Source organism: Symphalangus syndactylus, chromosome 9 (assembly GCF_028878055.3).
Source record: "Symphalangus syndactylus isolate Jambi chromosome 9, NHGRI_mSymSyn1-v2.1_pri, whole genome shotgun sequence".
Lineage (NCBI taxonomy): Eukaryota > Metazoa > Chordata > Mammalia > Primates > Hylobatidae > Symphalangus > Symphalangus syndactylus.
Window position 1 is genome coordinate 142,555,402 of NC_072431.2, and position 24,681 is coordinate 142,580,082.

Below are 24,681 nucleotides of genomic sequence, written 5' to 3' on the forward strand. Positions count from 1 at the left end.
GTGGACATTCGGAGCGCTAAGAGGGTAATAGTGGAAAAAGGAATATATTCAAATATAAACTACACAGTAGCATTCGGTGAAAATTCTTTCTGTTCTGTGCATTCAACTAACAGAGTTGAACCTTACTTTTGATTGAGCCGTTCTGAAACACTCTTTCTGTAAAAAATGCAATTGGACATGCTAAGCGCTAAGAGGCCTATATTGGGAAAAAAATATCTTCAAATAAAAACTACACAGATGCATTCTGTGAAACTTATTTCTGATCTATAAATTCAGTTAACAGAGATAAAACATATTTTTGATTGAGCAGTTATGAAACACTCTTTTTGTAGATAATGCAAGTGGAGATTCGGAGCGCTAAGAGGGTAATAGTGGAAAAAGGAATGTCTTCAAATATAAACTACACAGAATCATTCGGTGAAACTTCTTTCTGATCTGTGCATTCAGCTAACAGAGTTAAACCATACTTTTGATTGAGCAGATCTGAACACTCTTTCTGTAGAAAATGCAACTGGACATTTGGAGCGCTAAGAGCGTAGTAGTGGAAAAAGGAATATATTCAAATATAAACTACACAGAAGCATTGTGTGAAACTTCTTTCTGATCTGAGCATTCAGCTAACAGAGTTAAACCATACTTTTGATTGAGCAGTTTTGAAACACTCTGTCTGTAGAAAATGCAACTGGACATTCGTAGCGCTAAGTGGGTAATAGTGGAAAAAAGAATATGTTCAAATATAAACTACACAGAAGCATTGTATGAAACTTCTTTCTGTTCTGTGCATTCAACTAACAGAGTTGAACCTTACATTTGATTGAGCCGTTCTGAAACACTCTTTCTGTAGAAACTGCAATTGGACATTCTGAGAGCTAAGAGGTCTATATTGGGAAAAAGAATGTCTACAAATAAATACTACACAGAAGAATTGTGTGAAACTTCTTTCTGTTCTGTTTGTTCAACTAAAAGAGTTGAACCTTAGTTTTGATTGAGCCGTTCTGAAACACTCTTTATGTAGAAAATGCAAGTGGAGATTCAGAGCGCTAAGAGGGTAATAGTGGAAAAAGGAATGTCTCCAAATATAAACTACACAGAATCATTCTGTGAAACTTCTTTCTGATCTGTGCATTCAGCTAACAGAGTTAAACCATACTTTTGATTGAGCAGATCTGAACACTCTTTCTGTAGAAAATGCAACTGGACATTTGGAGCGCTAAGAGAGTAGTAGTGGAAAAAGGAATATATTCAAATATAAACTACACAGAAGCATTCTGTGAATCTTCTTTCTGATCTGAGCATTCAGCTAACAGAGTTAAACCATACTTTTGATTGAGCAGTTTTGAAACACTCTGTCTGTAGAAAATGCAACTGGACATTCGTAGCGCTAAGTGGGTAATAGTGGAAAAAAGAATATGTTCAAATATAAACTACACAGAAGCATTGTATGAAACTTCTTTCTGTTCTGTGCATTCAACTAACAGAGTTGAACCTTACTTTTGATTGAGCCTTTCTGAAACACTCTTTCTGTAGAATCTGCAATTGGATATTCTGAGCGCTAAGAGGCCTATATTGGGAAAAATAATATCTTCAAATAAAAACTACACAGAAGCATTGTGTGAAACTTATTTCTGATATGTTCATTAAGCTAACAGAGTTAAACCATACTTTTGATTGCGCAGTTCTGAACACTCTTTCTGTAGAAAATGCAAGTGGACATTCGGAGCGCTAAGAGGGTAATAGTGGAAAAAGGGATATATTCAAATATAAACTACACAGTAGCATTCTGTGAAAATTCTTTCTGTTCTGTGCATTCAACTAACAGAGTTGAACCTTACTTTTTATTGAGTCGTTATGAAACACTGTTTCTGTAGAAACTGCAATTGGACATGCTAAGCGCTAAGAGGCCTACATTGGGAAAAAGAATATCTTCAAATAAAAACTACACAGATGCATTCTGTGCAACTTATTTCTGATCTGTAAATTCAGTTAACAGAGCTAAAACATATTTTTCGTTGAGCAGTTATGAAACACTCTTTTTGTAGAAAATGCAAGTGGAGATTCGGAGCGCTAAGAGGCTAATAGTGGAAAAAGGAATGTCTTCAAACATAAACTACACAGAATCATTCGGTGAAACTTCTTTCTGATCTGTGCATTCAGCTAACAGAGTTAAACCATACTTTTGATTGAGCAGATCTGAACACTCTTTCTGTAGAAAATGCAACTGGACATTTGGAGCGCTAAGAGAGTATTAGTGGAAAAAATAATATATTCAAATATAAACTACACAGAAGCATTCTGTGAAACTTCTTTCTGATCTGAGCATTCAGCTAACAGAGTTAAACCATACTTTTGATTTGCAGTTTTGAAACACTCTGTCTGTAGAAAATGCAACTGGACATTCGTAGCGCTAAGTGGGTAATAGTGGAAAGAAGAATATGTTCAAATATAAACTACAAAGAAGCATTGTATGAAACTTCTTTCTGTTCTGTGCATTCAACTAACAGAGTTGAACCTTACTTTTTATTGAGCCTTTCTGAAACACTCTTTCTGTAGAAACTGCAATTGGACATTCTGAGCGCTAAGAGGCCTCTACTGGGAAAAATAATATCTTCAAATAAAAACTACACAGAAGCATTGTGTGAAACTTATTTCTGATATGTTCATTAAGCTAACAGAGTTAAACCATACTTTGGATTGCGCAGTACTGAATACTCTTTCTGTAGAAAATGCAAGTGGACTTTCGGAGCGCTAAGAGGGTAATAGTGGAAAAAGGAGTATATTCAAATATAAACTACACAGTAGCATTCTGTGAAAATACTTTCTGTTCTGTGCATTCAACTAACAGAGTTGAACCTTACTTTTGATTGAGCCGTTCTGAAACACTCTTTCTGTAGAAACTGCAATTGGACATTCTGAGCGCTAAGAGGCCTATATTGGGAAAAAGAATGTCTACAAATAAAAACTACACAGAAGAATTGTGTGAAACTTCTTTCTCTTCTGTTTGTTCAACTAAAAGAGTTGAACCTTAGTTTTGATTGAGCCGTTCTGAAACTCTCTTTCTGTAGAAAATGCAAGTGGAGATTCGGAGCGCTAAGAGGGTGATAGTGGAAAAAGGAATGTCTCCAAATATAAACTACACAGAATCATTCTGTGAAACTTCTTTCTGATCTGTGCATTCAGCTAACAGAGTTAAACCATACTTTTGATTGAGCAGATCTGAACACTCTTTCTGTAGAAAATGCAACTGGACATTTGGAGCGCTAAGAGAGTAGTAGTGGAAAAAGGAATATATTCAAATATAAACTACACAGAAGCATTCTGTGAAACTTCTTTCTGATCTGAGCATTCAGCTAACAGAGTTAAACCATACTTTTGATTGAGCAGTTTTGAAACACTCTGTAGAAAATGCAACTGGACAATCGTAGCGCTAAGTGGGTAATAGTGGAAAAAAGAATATGTTCAAATATGAACTACACAGAAGCACTGTATGAAACTACTTTCTGTTCTGTGCATTCAACTAACAGAGTTGAACCTTACTTTTGATTGAGCCTTTCTGAAACACTCTTTCTGTAGAAACTGCAATTGGACATTCTGAGCGCTAAGAGGACTATATTGGGAAAAAGAATGTCTACAAATAAAAACTACACAGAGGAATTGTGTGAGACTTCTTTCTGTTCTGTTTGTTCAACTAAAAGAGTTGAACCTTAGTTTTGATTGAGCCGTTCTGAAACACTCTTTCTGTAGAAAATGCAAGTGGAGATTCGGAGCGCTAAGAGGGTAATAGTGGAAAAAGGAATGTCTTCAAATATAAACTACACAGAATCATTCTGTGAAACTTCTTTCTGATCTGTGCATTCAGCTAACAGAGTTAAACCATACTTTTGATTGAGCAGATCTGAACACCCTTTCTGTAGAAAATGCAACTGGACATTTGGAGCGCTAAGAGAGTAGTAGTGGAAAAAATAATATATTCAAATATCAACTACACAGAAGCATTCTGTGAAACTTCTTTCTGATCTGAGCATTCAGCTAACAGAGTTAAACCATACTTTTGATTGAGCAGTTTTGAAACACTCTGTCTGTAGAAAATGCAACTGGACATTCGTAGCGCTAAGTGGGTAATAGTGGAAAAAAGAATATGTTCAAATATAAACTACACAGAAGCATTGTATGAAACTTCTTTCTGTTCTGTGCATTCAACTAACAGAGTTGAACCTTACATTTGATTGAGCCGTTCTGAAACACTCTTTCTGTAGAAACTGCAATTGGACATTCTGAGAGCTAAGAGGTCTATATTGGGAAAAAGAATGTCTACAAATAAATACTACACAGAAGAATTGTGTGAAACTTCTTTCTGTTCTGTTTGTTCAACTAAAAGAGTTGAACCTTAGTTTTGATTGAGCCGTTCTGAAACACTCTTTATGTAGAAAATGCAAGTGGAGATTCAGAGCGCTAAGAGGGTAATAGTGGAAAAAGGAATGTCTCCAAATATAAACTACACAGAATCATTCTGTGAAACTTCTTTCTGATCTGTGCATTCAGCTAACAGAGTTAAACCATACTTTTGATTGAGCAGATCTGAACACTCTTTCTGTAGAAAATGCAACTGGACATTTGGAGCGCTAAGAGAGTAGTAGTGGAAAAAGGAATATATTCAAATATAAACTACACAGAAGCATTCTGTGAATCTTCTTTCTGATCTGAGCATTCAGCTAACAGAGTTAAACCATACTTTTGATTGAGCAGTTTTGAAACACTCTGTCTGTAGAAAATGCAACTGGACATTCGTAGCGCTAAGTGGGTAATAGTGGAAAAAAGAATATGTTCAAATATAAACTACACAGAAGCATTGTATGAAACTTCTTTCTGTTCTGTGCATTCAACTAACAGAGTTGAACCTTACTTTTGATTGAGCCTTTCTGAAACACTCTTTCTGTAGAATCTGCAATTGGATATTCTGAGCGCTAAGAGGCCTATATTGGGAAAAATAATATCTTCAAATAAAAACTACACAGAAGCATTGTGTGAAACTTATTTCTGATATGTTCATTAAGCTAACAGAGTTAAACCATACTTTTGATTGCGCAGTTCTGAACACTCTTTCTGTAGAAAATGCAAGTGGACATTCGGAGCGCTAAGAGGGTAATAGTGGAAAAAGGGATATATTCAAATATAAACTACACAGTAGCATTCTGTGAAAATTCTTTCTGTTCTGTGCATTCAACTAACAGAGTTGAACCTTACTTTTTATTGAGTCGTTATGAAACACTGTTTCTGTAGAAACTGCAATTGGACATGCTAAGCGCTAAGAGGCCTACATTGGGAAAAAGAATATCTTCAAATAAAAACTACACAGATGCATTCTGTGCAACTTATTTCTGATCTGTAAATTCAGTTAACAGAGCTAAAACATATTTTTCGTTGAGCAGTTATGAAACACTCTTTTTGTAGAAAATGCAAGTGGAGATTCGGAGCGCTAAGAGGCTAATAGTGGAAAAAGGAATGTCTTCAAACATAAACTACACAGAATCATTCGGTGAAACTTCTTTCTGATCTGTGCATTCAGCTAACAGAGTTAAACCATACTTTTGATTGAGCAGATCTGAACACTCTTTCTGTAGAAAATGCAACTGGACATTTGGAGCGCTAAGAGAGTATTAGTGGAAAAAATAATATATTCAAATATAAACTACACAGAAGCATTCTGTGAAACTTCTTTCTGATCTGAGCATTCAGCTAACAGAGTTAAACCATACTTTTGATTTGCAGTTTTGAAACACTCTGTCTGTAGAAAATGCAACTGGACATTCGTAGCGCTAAGTGGGTAATAGTGGAAAGAAGAATATGTTCAAATATAAACTACAAAGAAGCATTGTATGAAACTTCTTTCTGTTCTGTGCATTCAACTAACAGAGTTGAACCTTACTTTTTATTGAGCCTTTCTGAAACACTCTTTCTGTAGAAACTGCAATTGGACATTCTGAGCGCTAAGAGGCCTCTACTGGGAAAAATAATATCTTCAAATAAAAACTACACAGAAGCATTGTGTGAAACTTATTTCTGATATGTTCATTAAGCTAACAGAGTTAAACCATACTTTGGATTGCGCAGTACTGAATACTCTTTCTGTAGAAAATGCAAGTGGACTTTCGGAGCGCTAAGAGGGTAATAGTGGAAAAAGGAGTATATTCAAATATAAACTACACAGTAGCATTCTGTGAAAATACTTTCTGTTCTGTGCATTCAACTAACAGAGTTGAACCTTACTTTTGATTGAGCCGTTCTGAAACACTCTTTCTGTAGAAACTGCAATTGGACATTCTGAGCGCTAAGAGGCCTATATTGGGAAAAAGAATGTCTACAAATAAAAACTACACAGAAGAATTGTGTGAAACTTCTTTCTCTTCTGTTTGTTCAACTAAAAGAGTTGAACCTTAGTTTTGATTGAGCCGTTCTGAAACTCTCTTTCTGTAGAAAATGCAAGTGGAGATTCGGAGCGCTAAGAGGGTGATAGTGGAAAAAGGAATGTCTCCAAATATAAACTACACAGAATCATTCTGTGAAACTTCTTTCTGATCTGTGCATTCAGCTAACAGAGTTAAACCATACTTTTGATTGAGCAGATCTGAACACTCTTTCTGTAGAAAATGCAACTGGACATTTGGAGCGCTAAGAGAGTAGTAGTGGAAAAAGGAATATATTCAAATATAAACTACACAGAAGCATTCTGTGAAACTTCTTTCTGATCTGAGCATTCAGCTAACAGAGTTAAACCATACTTTTGATTGAGCAGTTTTGAAACACTCTGTAGAAAATGCAACTGGACAATCGTAGCGCTAAGTGGGTAATAGTGGAAAAAAGAATATGTTCAAATATGAACTACACAGAAGCACTGTATGAAACTACTTTCTGTTCTGTGCATTCAACTAACAGAGTTGAACCTTACTTTTGATTGAGCCTTTCTGAAACACTCTTTCTGTAGAAACTGCAATTGGACATTCTGAGCGCTAAGAGGACTATATTGGGAAAAAGAATGTCTACAAATAAAAACTACACAGAGGAATTGTGTGAGACTTCTTTCTGTTCTGTTTGTTCAACTAAAAGAGTTGAACCTTAGTTTTGATTGAGCCGTTCTGAAACACTCTTTCTGTAGAAAATGCAAGTGGAGATTCGGAGCGCTAAGAGGGTAATAGTGGAAAAAGGAATGTCTTCAAATATAAACTACACAGAATCATTCTGTGAAACTTCTTTCTGATCTGTGCATTCAGCTAACAGAGTTAAACCATACTTTTGATTGAGCAGATCTGAACACCCTTTCTGTAGAAAATGCAACTGGACATTTGGAGCGCTAAGAGAGTAGTAGTGGAAAAAATAATATATTCAAATATCAACTACACAGAAGCATTCTGTGAAACTTCTTTCTGATCTGAGCATTCAGCTAACAGAGTTAAACCATACTTTTGATTGAGCAGTTTTGAAACACTCTGTCTGTAGAAAATGCAACTGGACATTCGTAGCGCTAAGTGGGTAATAGTGGAAAAAAGAATATGTTCAAATATAAACTACAAAGAAGCATTGTATGAAACTTCTTTCTGTTCTGTGCATTCAACTAACAGAGTTGAACCTTACTTTTGATTGAGCCTTTCTGAAACACTCTTTCTGTAGAAACTGCAATTGCACATTCTGAGCGCTAAGAGGCCTATATTGGGAAAAATAATATCTTCAAATAAAAACTACACAGAAGCATTGTGTGAAACTTATTTCTGATATGTTCATTAAGCTAACAGCGTTAAACCATACTTTTGATTGCGCAGTTCTGAACACTCTTTCTGTAGAAAATGCAAGTGGACATTCGGAGCGCTAAGAGGGTAATAGTGGAAAAAGGAATATATTCAAATATAAACTACACAGTAGCATTCTGTGAAAATTCTTTCTGTTCTGTGCATTCAACTAACAGAGTTGAACCTTACTTTTGATTGAGCCGTTCTGAAACACTCTTTCTGTAGAAACTGCAATTGGACATGCTAAGCGCTAAGAGGCCTACATTGGGAAAAACAATATCTTCAAATAAAAACTACACAGATGCATTCTGTGAAACTTATTTCTGATCTGTAAATTCACTTAACAGAGATAAAACATATTTTTGATTGAGCAGTTATGAAACACTCTTTTGTAGATAATGCAAGTGGAGATTCGGAGCGCTAAGAGGGTAATAGTGGAAAAAGGAATGTCTTCAAATATAAACTACACAGAATCATTCGGTGAAACTTCTTTCTGATCTGTGCATTCAGCTAACAGAGTTAAACCATACTTTTGATTGAGCAGATCTGAACACTCTTTCTGTAGAAAATGCAACTGGACATTTGGAGCGCTAAGAGCGTAGTAGTGGAAAAAGGAATATATTCAAATATAAACTACACAGAAGCATTGTGTGAAACTTCTTTCTGATCTGAGCATTCAGCTAACAGAGTTAAACCGTACTTTTGATTGAGCAGTTTTGAAACACTCTGTCTGTAGAAAATGCAACTGGACATTCGTAGCGCTAAGTGGGTAATAGTGGAAAAAAGAATATGTTCAAATATAAACTACACAGAAGCATTGTATGAAACTTCTTTCTGTTCTGTGCATTCAACTAACAGAGTTGAACCTTACTTTTGATTGAGCCGTTCTGAAACACTCTTTCTGTAGAAACTGCAATTGGACATTCTGAGAGCTAAGAGGCCTATATTGGGAAAAAGAATGTCTACAAATAAAAACTACACAGAAGAATTGTGTGAAACTTCTTTCTGTTCTGTTTGTTCAACTCAAAGAGTTGAACCTTAGTTTTGATTGAGCCGTTCTGAAACACTCTTTATGTAGAAAATGCAAGTGGAGATTCGGAGCGCTAAGAGGGTAATAGTGGAAAAAGGAATGTCTCCAAATATAAACTACACAGAATCATTCTGTGAAACTTCTTTCTGATCTGAGCATTCAGCTAACAGAGTTAAACCATACTTTTGATTGAGCAGTTTTGAGACACTCTGTCTGTAGAAAATGCAACTGGACATTCGTAGCGCTAAGTGGGTAATAGTGGAAAAAAGAATATGTTCAAATATAAACTACACAGAAGCATTGTATGAAACTTCTTTCTGTTCTGTGCATTCAACTAACAGAGTTGAACCTTACTTTTGATTGAGCCTTTCTGAAACACTCTTTCTGTAGAATCTGCAATTGGACATTCTGAGCGCTAAGAGGCCTATATTGGGAAAAATAATATCTTCAAATAAAAACTACACAGAAGCATTGTGTGAAACTTATTTCTGATATGTTCATTAAGCTAACAGAGTTAAACCATACTTTTGATTGCGCAGTTCTGAACACTCTTTCTGTAGAAAATGCAAGTGGACATTCGGAGCGCTAAGAGGGTAATAGTGGAAAAAGGAATATATTCAAATATAAACTACACAGTAGCATTCTGTGAAAATTCTTTCTGTTCTGTGCATTCAACTAACAGAGTTGAACCTTACTTTTGATTGAGCCGTTCTGAAACACTCTTTCTGTAGAAACTGCAATTGGACATGCTAAGTGCTAAGAGGCCTACATTGGGAAAAACAATATCTTCAAATAAAAACTACACAGATGCATTCTGTGAAACTTATTTCTGATCTGTAAATTCACTTAACAGAGATAAAACATATTTTTGATTGAGCAGTTATGAAACACTCTTTTGTAGATAATGCAAGTGGAGATTCGGAGCGCTAAGAGGGTAACAGTGGAAAAAGGAATGTCTTCAAATATAAACTACACAGAATCATTCGGTGAAACTTCTTTCTGATCTGTGCATTCAGCTAACAGAGTTAAACCATACTTTTGATTGAGCAGATCTGAACACTCTTTCTGTAGAAAATGCAACTGGACATTTGGAGCGCTAAGAGCGTAGTAGTGGAAAAAGGAATATATTCAAATATAAACTACACAGAAGCATTGTGTGAAACTTCTTTCTGATCTGAGCATTCAGCTAACAGAGTTAAACCGTACTTTTGATTGAGCAGTTTTGAAACACTCTGTCTGTAGAAAATGCAACTGGACATTCGTAGCGCTAAGTGGGTAATAGTGGAAAAAAGAATATGTTCAAATATAAACTACACAGAAGCATTGTATGAAACTTCTTTCTGTTCTGTGCATTCAACTAACAGAGTTGAACCTTACTTTTGATTGAGCCGTTCTGAAACACTCTTTCTGTAGAAACTGCAATTGGACATTCTGAGAGCTAAGAGGCCTATATTGGGAAAAAGAATGTCTACAAATAAAAACTACACAGAAGAATTGTGTGAAACTTCTTTCTGTTCTGTTTGTTCAACTCAAAGAGTTGAACCTTAGTTTTGATTGAGCCGTTCTGAAACACTCTTTATGTAGAAAATGCAAGTGGAGATTCGGAGCGCTAAGAGGGTAATAGTGGAAAAAGGAATGTCTCCAAATATAAACTACACAGAATCATTCTGTGAAACTTCTTTCTGATCTGAGCATTCAGCTAACAGAGTTAAACCATACTTTTGATTGAGCAGTTTTGAAACACTCTGTCTGTAGAAAATGCAACTGGACATTCGTAGCGCTAAGTGGGTAATAGTGGAAAAAAGAATATGTTCAAATATAAACTACACAGAAGCATTGTATGAAACTTCTTTCTGTTCTGTGCATTCAACTAACAGAGTTGAACCTTACTTTTGATTGAGCCTTTCTGAAACACTCTTTCTGTAGAATCTGCAATTGGACATTCTGAGCGCTAAGAGGCCTATATTGGGAAAAATAATATCTTCAAATAAAAACTACACAGAAGCATTGTGTGAAACTTATTTCTGATATGTTCATTAAGCTAACAGAGTTAAACCATACTTTTGATTGCGCAGTTCTGAACACTCTTTCTGTAGAAAATGCAAGTGGACATTCAGAGCGCTAAGAGGGTAATAGTGGAAAATGGGATATATTCAAATATAAACTACACAGTAGCATTCTGTGAAAATTCTTTCTGTTCTGTGCATTCAACTAACAGAGTTGAACCTTACTTTTTATTGAGTCGTTCTGAAACACTCTTTCTGTAGAAACTGCAATTGGACATGCTAAGCGCTAAGAGGCCTACATTGGGAAAAAGAATATCTTCAAATAAAAACCACACAGATGCATTCTGTGCAACTTATTTCTGATCTGTAAATTCAGTTAACAGAGATAAAACATATTTTTCATTGAGCAGTTAAGAAACACTCTTTTTGTAGAAAATGCAAGTGGAGATTCGGAGCGCTAAGAGGGTAATAGTGGAAAAAGGAATGTCTTCAAACATAAACTACACAGAAACATTCTGTGAAATTTCTTTCTGATCTGTGCATTCAGCTAACAGAGTTAAACCATACTTTTGATTGAGCAGATCTGAACACTCTTTCTGTTGAAAATGCAACTGGACATTTGGAGCGCTAAGAGCGTATTAGTGGAAAAAGGAATATATTCAAATATAAACTACACAGAAGCATTCTGTGAAACTTCTTTCTGATCTGAGCATTCAGCTAAGAGAGTTAAACCATACTTTTGATTGAGCAGTTTTGAAACACTCTGTCTGTAGAAAATGCAACTGGACATTCGTAGCGCTAAGTGGGTAATAGTGGAAAAAAGAATATGTTCAAATATAAACTACACAGAAGCATTGTATGAAACTTCTTTCTGTTCTGTGCATTCAACTAACAGAGTTGAACCTTACTTTTGATTGAGCCGTTCTGAAACACTCTTTCTGTAGAAACTGCAATTGGACATTCTGAGAGCTAAGAGGCCTATATTGGGAAAAAGAATGTCTACAAATAAAAACTACACAGAAGAATTGTGTGAAACTTCTTTCTGTTCTGTTTGTTCCACTAAAAGAGTTGAACCTTAGTTTTGATTGAGTCGTTCTGAAACACTCTTTCTGTAGAAAATGCAAGTGGAGTTTCGGAGCGCTAAGAGGGTAATAGTGGAAGAAGGAATGTCTCCAAATATAAACTACACAGAATCATTCTGTGAAACTTCTTTCTGATCTGTGCATTCAGCTAACAGATTTAAAACATACTTTTGATTGAGCAGATCCGAACACTCTTTCTGTAGAAAATGCAACTGGACATTTGGAGCGCTAAGAGGGTAGTAGTGGAAAAAGGAATATATTCAAATATAAACTACACAGAAGCATTCTGTGAAACTTCTTTCTGATCTGAGCATTCAGCTAACAGAGTTAAACCATACTTTTGATTGAGCAGTTTTGAAACACTCTGTCTGTAGAAAATGCAACTGGACATTCGTAGCACTAAGTGGGTAATAGTGGAAAAAAGAATATGTTCAAATATAAACTACACAGAAGCATTGTATGAAACTTCTTTCTGTTCTGTGCATTCAACTAACAGAGTTGAACCTTACTTTTGATTGAGCCTTTCTGAAACACTCTTTCTGTAGAAACTGCAATTGGACATTCTGAGCGCTAAGAGGCCTCTATTGGGAAAAAGAATGTCTACAAACAAAAACTACACAGAAGCATTGTGTGAAACTTCTTTCTGTTCTGTTTGTTCAACTAAAAGAGTTGAACCTTAGTTTTGATTGCGCAGTTCTGAACACTCTTTCTGTAGAAAATGCAAGTGGACATTCGGAGCGCTAAGAGGGTAATAGTGGAAAAAGGAATGTCTTCAAATATAAACTACACAGAATCATTCGGTGAAACTTCTTTCTGATCTGTGCATTCAGCTAACAGAGTTAAACCACACTTTTGATTGAGCAGATCTGAACACTCTTTCTGTAGAAAATGCAACTGGACATTTGGAGAGCTAAGAGCGCAGTAGTGGAAAAAGGAATATATTCAAATATAAACTACACAGAAGCATTCTGTGAAACTTCTTTCTGATCTGAGCATTCAGCTAACAGAGTTAAACCGTACTTTTGATTGAGCAGTTTTGAAACACTCTGTCTGTAGAAAATGCAACTGGACGTTCGTAGCGCTAAGTGGGTAATAGTGGAAAAAAGAATATGTTCAAATATAAACTACACAGAAGCATTGTATGAAACTTCTTTCTCTTCTGTGCATTCAACTAACAGAGTTGAACCTTACTTTTGATTGAGCCGTTCTGAAACACTCTTTCTGTAGAAACTGCAATTGGACATTCTGAGCGCTAAGAGGCCTATATTTGGAAAAAGAATGTCTACAAATAAAAACTACACAGAAGAATTGTGTGAAACTTCTTTCTGTTCTGTTTGTTCAACTAAAAGAGTTGAACCTTAGTTTGGATTGAGCCGTTCTGAAACACTCTTTCTGTAGAAAATGCAAGTGGACATTCGGAGCGCTAAGAGGGTATTAGTGGAAAAAGGAATGTCTCCAAATATAAACTACACAGAATCATTCTGTGAAACTTCTTTCTGATCTGTGCATTCAGCTAACAGAGTTAAACCATACTTTTGATTGAGCAGATCTCAACACTCTTTCTGTAGAAAATGCAAGTGGACATTCGGAGCGCTAAGAGGGTAATAGTGGAAAAAGGAATATATTCAAATATAAACTACACAGTAGCATTCTGTGAAAATTCTTTCTGTTCTGTGCATTCAACTAACAGAGTTGAACCTTACTATTGATTGAGCCGTTCTGAAACACTCTTTCTGTAGAAACTGCAATTGGACATGCTAAGCGCTAAGAGGCCTACATTGGGAAAAAGAATATCTTCAAATAAAAAGTACACAGATGCATTCTGTGAAACTTATTTCTGATCTGTAAATTCAGTTAACAGAGATAAAACATATTTTTGATTGAGCAGTTATGAAACACTCTTTTTGTAGAAAATGCAAGTGGAGATTCGGAGCGCTAAGTGGGTAATAGTGGAAAAAGGAATGTCTTCAAATATAAACTACGCAGAATCATTCGGTGAAACATCTTTCTGATCTGTGCTTTCAGCTAACAGAGTTAAACCATACTTTTGATTGAGCAGATCTGAACACTCTTTCTGTTGAAAATGCAACTGGACATTTGGAGCGCTAAGAGCGCAGTAGTGGAAAATGGAATATATTCAAATATAAACTACACAGAAGCATTCTGTGAAACTTCTTTCTGATCAGAGCATTCAGCTAACAGATTTAAACCATACTTTTGATTGAGCAGATTTGAAACACTCTGTCTGTAGAAAATGCAACTGGACATTCGTAGCGCTAAGTGGGTAATAGTGGAAAAAAGAATATGTTCAAATATAAACTACACAGAAGCATTGTATGAAACTTCTTTCTGTTCTGTGCATTCAACTAACAGAGTTGAACCTTACTTTTGATTGAGCCTTTCTGAAACACTCTTTCTGTAGAAACTGCAACTGGACATTCTGAGCGCTAAGAGGCCTATATTGGGAAAAATAATATCTTCAAATAAAAACTACACAGAAGCATTGTGTGAAACTTATTTCTGATATGTTCATTAAGCTAACAGAGTTAAACCATACTTTTGATTGCGCAGTTCTGAACACTCTTTCTGTAGAAAATGCAAGTGGATATTCGGAGCGCTAAGAGGGTAATAGTGGAAAAAGAAATATATTCAAATATAAACTACACAGTAGCATTCTGTGAAAATTCTTTCAGTTCTGTGCATTCAACTAACAGAGTTGAACCTTACTTTTGATTGAGCCATTCTGAAACACTGTTTCTGTAGAAACTGCAATTGGACATGCTAAGCGCTAAGAGGCCTACATTGGGAAAAAGAATATCTTCAAATAAAAACTACACAGATGCATTCTGTGAAACTTATTTCTGATCTGTAAATTCAGTTAACAGAGATAAAACATATTTTTGATTGAGCAGTTATGAAACACTCTTTTTGTAGAAAATGCAAGTGGAGATTCGGAGCGCTAAGAGGGTAATAGTGGAAAAAGGAATGTCTTCAAATATAAACTACACAGAATCATTCGGTGAAACTTCTTTCTGATCTGTGCATTCAGCTAACAGAGTTAAACCATACTTTTGATTGAGCAGATCTGAACACTCTTTCTGTAGAAAATGCAACTGGACATTTGGAGCGCTAAGAGCGTAGTAGTGGAAAAAGGAATATATTCAAATATAAACTACACAGAAGCATTGTGTGAAACTTCTTTCTGATCTGAGCATTCAGCTAACAGAGTTAAACCGTACTTTTGATTGAGCAGTTTTGAAACACTCTGTCTGTAGAAAATGCAACTGGACATTCGTAGCGCTAAGTGGGTAATAGTGGAAAAAAGAATATGTTCAAATATAAACTACACAGAAGCATTGTATGAAACTTCTTTCTGTTCTGTGCATTCAACTAACAGAGTTGAACCTTACTTTTGATTGAGCCGTTCTGAAACACTCTTTCTGTAGAAACTGCAATTGGACATTCTGAGAGCTAAGAGGCCTATATTGGGAAAAAGAATGTCTACAAATAAAAACTACACAGAAGAATTGTGTGAAACTTCTTTCTGTTCTGTTTGTTCAACTCAAAGAGTTGAACCTTAGTTTTGATTGAGCCGTTCTGAAACACTCTTTATGTAGAAAATGCAAGTGGAGATTCGGAGCGCTAAGAGGGTAATAGTGGAAAAAGGAATGTCTCCAAATATAAACTACACAGAATCATTCTGTGAAACTTCTTTCTGATCTGAGCATTCAGCTAACAGAGTTAAACCATACTTTTGATTGAGCAGTTTTGAAACACTCTGTCTGTAGAAAATGCAACTGGACATTCGTAGCGCTAAGTGGGTAATAGTGGAAAAAAGAATATGTTCAAATATAAACTACACAGAAGCATTGTATGAAACTTCTTTCTGTTCTGTGCATTCAACTAACAGAGTTGAACCTTACTTTTGATTGAGCCTTTCTGAAACACTCTTTCTGTAGAATCTGCAATTGGACATTCTGAGCGCTAACAGGCCTATATTGGGAAAAATAATATCTTCAAATAAAAACTACACAGAAGCATTGTGTGAAACTTATTTCTGATATGTTCATTAAGCTAACAGAGTTAAACCATACTTTTGATTGCGCAGTTCTGAACACTCTTTCTGTAGAAAATGCAAGTGGACATTCAGAGCGCTAAGAGGGTAATAGTGGAAAAAGGGATATATTCAAATATAAACTACACAGTAGCATTCTGTGAAAATTCTTTATGTTCTGTGCATTCAACTAACGGAGTTGAACCTTACTTTTTTTTGAGTCGTTCTGAAACACTCTTTCTGTAGAAACTGCAATTGGACATGCTAAGCGCTTAGAGGCCTACATTGGGAAAAAGAATATCTTCAAATAAAAACTACACGGATGCATTCTGTGCAACTTATTTCTGATCTGTAAATTCAGTTAACAGAGATAAAACATATTTTTCATTGAGCAGTTAAGAAACACTCTTTTTGTAGAAAATGCAAGTGGAGATTCGGAGCGCTAAGAGGGTAATAGTGGAAAAAGGAATGTCTTCAAATATAAACTACACAGAATCATTCGGTGAAACTTCTTTCTGATCTGTGCATTCAGCTAACAGAGTTAAACCACACTTTTGATTGAGCAGATCTGAACACTCTTTCTGTAAAAAATGCAACTGGACATTTGTAGCGCTAAGAGCGTAGTAGTGGAAAAAGGAATATATTCAAATATAAACTACACAGAAGCATTCTGTGAAACTTCTTTCTGATATGAGCATTCAGCTAACAGAGTTAAACCATACTTTTGATTGAGCAGTTTTGAAACACTCTGTCTGTAGAAAATGCAACTGGACATTCGTAGCGCTACGTGGGTAATAGTGGAAAAAAGAATATGTTCAAATATAAACTACACAGAATCATTGTATGAAACTTCTTTCTGTTCTGTGCATTCAACTAACAGAGTTGAACCTTACTTTTGATTGAGCCTTTCTGAAACACTCTTTCTGTAGAAACTGCAATTGGACATTCTGAGCGCTAAGAGGCCTCTATTGGGAAAAATAATATCTTCAAATAAAAACTACACAGAAGCATTGTGTGAAACTTATTTCTGATATGTTCATTAAGCTAACAGAGTTAAAAAATACTTTTGATTGCGCAGTTCTGAACACTCTTTCTGTAGAAAATGCAAGTGGACATTCGGAGCGCTAAGAGGGTAATAGTGGAAAAAGGAATATATTCATATATAAACTACACAGTAGCATTCTGTGAAAATTCTTTCTGTTCTGTGCATTCAACTAACAGAGTTGAACCTTACTTTTGATTGAGCCGTTCTGAAACACTCTTTCTGTAGAAACTGCAATTGGACATGCTAAGCGCTAAGAGGCCTACATTGGGAAAAAGAATATCTTCAAATAAAAACTACACAGATGCATTCTGTGAAACTTATTTCTGATCTGTAAATTCAGTTAACAGAGATAAAACATATTTTTGATTGAGCAGTTATGAAACACTCTTTTTGTAGAAAATGCAAGTGGAGATTCGGAGCGCTAAGCGGGTAATATTGGAAAAAGGAATGTCTTCAAATATAAACTACACAGAATCATTCGGTGAAACTTCTTTCTGATTTGTGCATTCAGCTAACAGAGTTAAACCATACTTTTGATTGAGCAGATCTGATCACTCTTTCTGTAGAAAATGCAACTGGACATTTGGAGCGCTAAGAGCGTAGTAGTGGAAAAAGGAATATATTCAAATATAAACTACACAGAAGCATTCTGTGAAACTTCTTTCTGATCTGAGCATTCAGCTAACAGAGTTAAACCATACTTTTGATTGAGCAGTTTTGAAACACTCTGTCTGTAGAAAATGCAACTGGACATTCGTAGCGCTAAGTGGGTAATAGTGGAAAAAAGAATATGTTCAAATATAAACTACACAGAAGCATTGTATGAAACTTCTTTCTGTTCTGTGCATTCAACTAACAGAGTTGAACCTTACTTTTGATTGAGCCGTTCTGAAACACTCTTTCTGTAGAAACTGCAATTGGACATTCTGAGCCCTAAGAGGCCTATATTTGGAAAAAGAATGTCTACAAATAAAACTACACAGAAGAATTGTGTGAAACTTTTTTCTGTTCTGTTTGTTCAACTAAAAGAGTTGAACCTTAGTTTGGATTGAGCCGTTCTGAAACACTCTTTCTGTAGAAAATGCAAGTGGACATTCGGAGCGCTAAGAGGGTATTAGTGGAAAAAGGAATGTCTCCAAATATAAACTACACAGAATCATTCTGTGAAACTTCTTTCTGATCTGTGCATTCAGCTAACAGAGTTAAACCATACTTTTGATTGAGCAGATCTGAACACTCTTTCTGTAGAAAATGCAACTGGACATTTGGAGCGCTAAGAGAGTAGTAGTGGAAAAAGGAATATATTCAAATATAAACTACACAGAAGCATTCTGTGAAACTTCTTTCTGATCTGAGCATTCAGCTAACAGAGTTAAACCATACTTTTGATTGAGCAGTTTTGAAACACTCTGTCTGTAGAAAATGCAACTGGACATTCGTAGCGCTAAGTGGGTAATAGTGGAAAAAAGAATATGTTCAAATATAAACTACACAGAAGCATTGTATGAAACTTCTTTCTGTTCTGTGCATTCAACTAACAGAGTTGAACCTTACTTTTGATTGAGCCTTTCTGAAACACTCTTTCTGTAGAAACTGCAATTGGACATTCTGAGCGCTAAGAGGCCTATATTGGGAAAAAGAATGTCTACAAATAAAAACTACACAGAAGCATTGTGTGAAACTTCTTTCTGTTCTGTTTGTTCAACTAAAAGCGTTGAACCTTAGTTTTGATTGAGCCGCTCTGAAACACTCTTTCTGTAGAAAATGCAAGTGGACATTCGGAGCGCTAAGAGGGTAATAGTGGAAAAAGGAATATATTCAAATATAAACTACACAGTAGCATTCTGTGAAAATTCTTTCTGTTCTGTGCATTCAACTAACAGAGTTGAACCTTACTTTTGATTGAGCTGTTCTGAAACACTCTTTCTGCAGAAACTGCAATTGGACATGGTAAGCGCTAAGAGGCCTACATTGGGAAAAAGAATATCTTCAAATATAAACTACACAGATGCATTCTGTGAAACTTATTTCTGATCTGTAAATTCAGTTAACAGAGATAAAACATATTTTTCATTGAACAGTTATGAAACACTCTTTTTGTAGAAAATGCAAGTGGAGATTCGGAGCGCTAAGAGGGTAATAGTGGAAAAAGGAATGTCTTCAAATATAAACTACACAGAATCATTCGGTGAAACTTCTTTCTGATCTGTGCATTCAGCTAACAGAGTTAAACCATACTTTTGATTGAGCAGATCTGAACACTCTTTCTGTTGAAAATGCAACTGGACATTTGGAGCGCTAAGAGCGTAGTAGTGGAAAAAGGAATATATTCAAATATAAACTACACAGAAGCATTCTGTGAAACTTCTTTCTGATCTGAGCATTCAGCTAACAGAGTTAAACCATACTTTTGATTGAGCAGTTTTGAAACACTCTGTCTGTAGAAAATGCAACTGGACATTCGTAGCGCTAAGTGGGTAATAGTGGAAAAAGAATATGTTCAAATATAAACTACACAGAAGCATTGTATGAAACTTCTTTCTGTTCTGTGCATTCAACTAACAGAGTTGAACCTTACTTTTGATTGAGCCGTTCTGAAACACACTTTCTGTAGAAACTGCAATTGGACATTCTGAGCGCTAAGAGGCCTATATTGGGAAAAAGAATGTCTACAAATAAAAACTACACAGAAGAATTGTGTGAAACTTCTTTCTGTTCTGTTTGTTCAACTAAAAGAGTTGAAACTTAGTTTTGATTGAGCCGTTCTGTAACAGTCTTTCTGTAGAAAATGCAAGTGGAGATTCGGAGCGCTAAGAGGGTAATAGTGGAAAAAGGAATGTCTCCAAATATAAACTACACAGAATCATTCTGTGAAACTTCTTTCTGATCTGTGCATTCAGCTAACAGAGTTAAACCATACTTTTGATTGAGCAGATCTCAACACTCTTTCTGTAGAAAATGCAACTGGACATTTGGAGCGCCAAGAGAGTAGTAGTGGAAAAAGGAATATATTCAAATATAAACTACACAGAAGCTTTCTGTGAATCTTCTTTCTGATCTGAGCATTCAGCTAACAGAGTTAAACCATACTTTTGATTGAGCAGTTTTGAAACACTCTGTCTGTAGAAAATGCAACTGGACATTCGTAGCGCTAAGTGGGTAATAGTGGAAAAAAGAATATGTTCAAATATAAACTACACAGAAGCATTGTATGAAACTTCTTTCTGTTCTGTGCATTCAACTAACAGAGTTGAACCTTACTTTTGATTGAGCCTTTCTGAAACACTCTTTCTGTAGAAACTGCAATTGGACATTCTGAGCGCTAAGAGGCCTCTATTGGGAAAAATAATATCTTCAAATAAAAACTACACAGAAGCATTGTGTGAAACTTATTTCTGATATGTTCATTAAGCTAACAGAGTTAAACCATACTTTTGATTGCGCAGTTCTGAACACTCTTTCTGTAGAAAATGCAAGTGGACATTCGGAGCGCTAAGAGGGTAATAGTGGAAAAAGGAATATATTCAAATATAAACTACACAGTAGCATTCTGTGAAAATTCTTTCTGTTCTGTGCATTCAACTAACAGAGTTGAACCTTACTTTTGATTGAGCCGTTCTGAAACACTCTTTCTGTAGAAACTGCAATTGGACATGCTAAGCGCTAAGAGGCCTACATTGGGAAAAAGAATATCTTCAAATTAAAACTACACAGATGCATTCTGTGAAACTTATTTCTGATCTGTAAATTCACTTAACAGAGATAAAACATATTTTTGATTGAGCAGTTATGAAACACTCTTTTTGTAGAAAATGCAAGTGGAGATTCGGAGCGCTAAGGGGGTAATAGTGGAAAAAGGAATGTCTTCAAATATAAACTACACAGAATCATTCGGTGAAACTTCTTTCTGATCTGTGCATTCAGCTAACAGAGTTAAACCATACTTTTGATTGAGCAGATCTGAACACTCTTTCTGTTGAAAATGCAACTGGACATTTGGAGCGCTAAGAGCGTAGTAGTGGAAAAAGGATTATATTCAAATATAAACTACACAGAAGCATTCTGTGAAACTTCTTTCTGATCTGAGCATTCAGCTAACAGAGTTAAACCATACTTTTGATTGAGCAGTTTTGAAACACTCTGTCTGTAGAAAATGCAACTGGACATTCGTAGCGCTAAGTGGGTAATAGTGGAAAAAGAATATGTTCAAATATAAACTACACAGAAGCATTGTATGAAACTTCTTTCTGTTCTGTGCATTCAACTAACAAAGTTGAACCTTACTTTTGATTGAGCCGTTCTGAAACACACTTTCTGTAGAAACTGCAATTGGAAATTCTGAGCGCTAAGAGGCCTATATTGGGAAAAAGAATGTCTACAAATAAAAACTACACAGAAGAATTGTGTGAAACATCTTTCTGTTCTGTTTGTTCAACTAAAAGAGTTGAAAATTAGTTTTGATTGAGCCGTTCTGTAACAGTCTTTCTGTAGAAAATGCAAGTGGAGATTCGGAGCGCTAAGAGGGTAGTAGTGGAAAAAGGAATGTCTCCAAATATAAACTACACAGAATCATTCTGTGAAACTTCTTTCTGATCTGTGCATTCAGCTAACAGAGTTAAACCATACTTTTGATTGAGCAGATCTCAACACTCTTTCTGTAGAAAATGCAACTGGACATTTGGAGCGCTAAGAGAGTAGTAGTGGAAAAAGGAATATATTCAAATATAAACTACACAGAAGCATTCTGTGAAACTTCTTTCTGATCTGAGCATTCAGCTAACAGAGTTAAACCATATTTTTGATTGAGCAGTTTTGAAACACTCTGTCTGTAGAAAATGCAACTGGACTTTCGTAGCGCTAAGTGGGTAATAGTGGAAAAAAGAATATGTTCAAATATAAACTACACAGAAGCATTGTATGAAACTTCTTTCTGTTCTGTGCATTCAACTAACAGAGTTGAACCTTACTTTTGATTGAGCCGTTCTGAAACACACTTTCTGTAGAAACTGCAATTGGACATTCTGAGCGCTAAGAGGCCTATATTGGGAAAAAGAATGTCTACAAATAAAAACTACACAGAAGAATTGTGTGAAACTTCTTTCTGTTCTTTTTGTTCAACTAAAAGAGTTGAAACTTAGTTTTGATTGAGCCGTTCTGTAACAGTCTTTCTGTAGAAAATTCAAGTGGACATTCGGAGCGCTAAGAGGGTAATAGTGGAAAAAGGAATGTCTCCAAATATAAACTACACAGAATCATTCTGTGAAACTTCTTTCTGATCTGTGCATTCAGCTAACAGAGTTAAACCTTACTTTTGATTGAGCCTTTCTGAAACACTCTTTCTGTAGAAACTGCAATTGGACATTCTGAGCGCTAAGAGGCCTCTATTGGGAAAAATAGTATCTTCAAATAAAAACTACACAGAAGCATTGTGTGAAACTTATTTCTGATATGTTCATTAAGCTAACAGAGTTAAACCATACTTTTGATTGCGCAGTTCTGAACACTCTTTCTGTAGAAAATGCAAGTGGACATTCGGAGCGCTAAGAGGGTAATAGTGGAAAAGGAATATATTCAAATATAAACTACACAGTAGCATTCTGTGAAAATTCTTTCTGTTCTGTGCATTCAACTAACAGAGTTGAACCTTACTTTTGATTGAGCCATTCTGAAACACTCTTTCTGTAGAAACTGCAATTGGACATGCTAAGCGCTAAGAGGCCTACATTGGGAAAAAGAATATCTTCAAATTAAAACTACACAGATGCATTCTGTGAAACTTATTTCTGATCTGTAAATTCAGTTAACAGAGATAAAACATATTTTTGATTGAGCAGTTATGAAACACTCTTTTTGTAGAAAATGCAAGTGGAGATTCGGAGCGCTAAGAGGGTAATAGTGGAAAAAGGAATGTCTTCAAATATAAACTACACAGAATCATTTGGTGAAACTTCTTTCTGATCTGTGCATTCAGCTAACAGAGTTAAACCATACTTTTGATTGAGCAGATCTGAACACTCTTTCTGTTGAAAATGCAACTGGACATTTGGAGCGCTAAGAGCGTAGTAGTGGAAAAAGGAATATATTCAAATATAAACTACACAGAAGCATTCTGTGAAACTTCTTTCTGATCTGAGCATTCAGCTAACAGAGTTAAACCATACTTTTGATTGAGCAGTTTTGAAACACTCTGTCTTTAGAAAATGCAACTGGACATTCGTAGCGCTAAGTGGGTAATAGTGGAAAAAAGAATATGTTCAAATATAAACTACACAGAAGCATTGTATGAAACTTCTTTCTGTTCTGTGCATTCAACTAACAGAGTTGAACCTTACTTTTGATTGAGCCGTTCTGAAACACTCTTTCTGTAGAAACTGCAATTGGACATTCTGAGCGCTAAGAGGCCTATATTGGGAAAAAGAATGTCTACAAATAAAAACTACACAGAAGAATTGTGTGAAACTTCTTTCTGTTCTGTTTGTTCAACTAAAAGTGTTGAACCTTAGTTTTGATTGAGCCGTTCTGTAACAGTCTTTCTGTAGAAAATGCAAGTGGAGATTCGGAGCGCTAAGGGGGTAATAGTGGAAAAAGGAATGTCTCCAAATATAAACTACACAGAATCATTCTGTGAAACTTCTTTCTGATCTGTGCATTCAGCTAACAGAGTTAAACCATAGTTTTGATTGAGCAGATCTGAACACTCTTTCTGTAGAAAATGCAACTGGACATTTGGAGCGCTAAGAGCGTAGTAGTGAAAAAGGAATATATTCAAATATAAACTACACAGAAGCATTCTGTGAAACTTCTTTCTGATCTGAGCATTCAGCTAACAGAGTTAAACCATACTTTTGATTGAGCAGATCTGAACACTCTTTCTGTTGAAAATGCAACTGGACATTTGGAGCGCTAAGAGCGTAGTAGTGGAAAAAGGAATATATTCAAATATAAACTACACAGAAGCATTCTGTGAAACTTCTTTCTGATCTGAGCATTCAGCTAACAGAGTTAAACCATACTTTTGATTGAGCAGTTTTGAAACACTCTGTCTGTAGAAAATGCAACTGGACATTCGTAGCGCTAAGTGGGTAATAGTGGAAAAAGAATATGTTCAAATATAAACTACACAGAAGCATTGTATGAAACTTCTTTCTGTTCTGTGCATTCAACTAACAGAGTTGAACCTTACTTTTGATTGAGCCGTTCTGAAACACACTTTCTGTAGAAACTGCAATTGGACATTCTGAGCGCTAAGAGGCCTATATTGGGAAAAAGAATGTCTACAAATAAAAACTACACAGAAGAATTGTGTGAAACTTCTTTCTGTTCTGTTTGTTCAACTAAAAGAGTTGAAACTTAGTTTTGATTGAGCCGTTCTGTAACAGTCTTTCTGTAGAAAATGCAAGTGGAGATTCGGAGCGCTAAGAGGGTAATAGTGGAAAAAGGAATGTCTCCAAATATAAACTACACAGAATCATTCTGTGAAACTTCTTTCTGATCTGTGCATTCAGCTAACAGAGTTAAACCATACTTTTGATTGAGCAGATCTCAACACTCTTTCTGTAGAAAATGCAACTGGACATTTGGAGCGCTAAGAGAGTAGTAGTGGAAAAAGGAATATATTCAAATATAAACTACACAGAAGCTTTCTGTGAAACTTCTTTCTGATCTGAGCATTCAGCTAACAGAGTT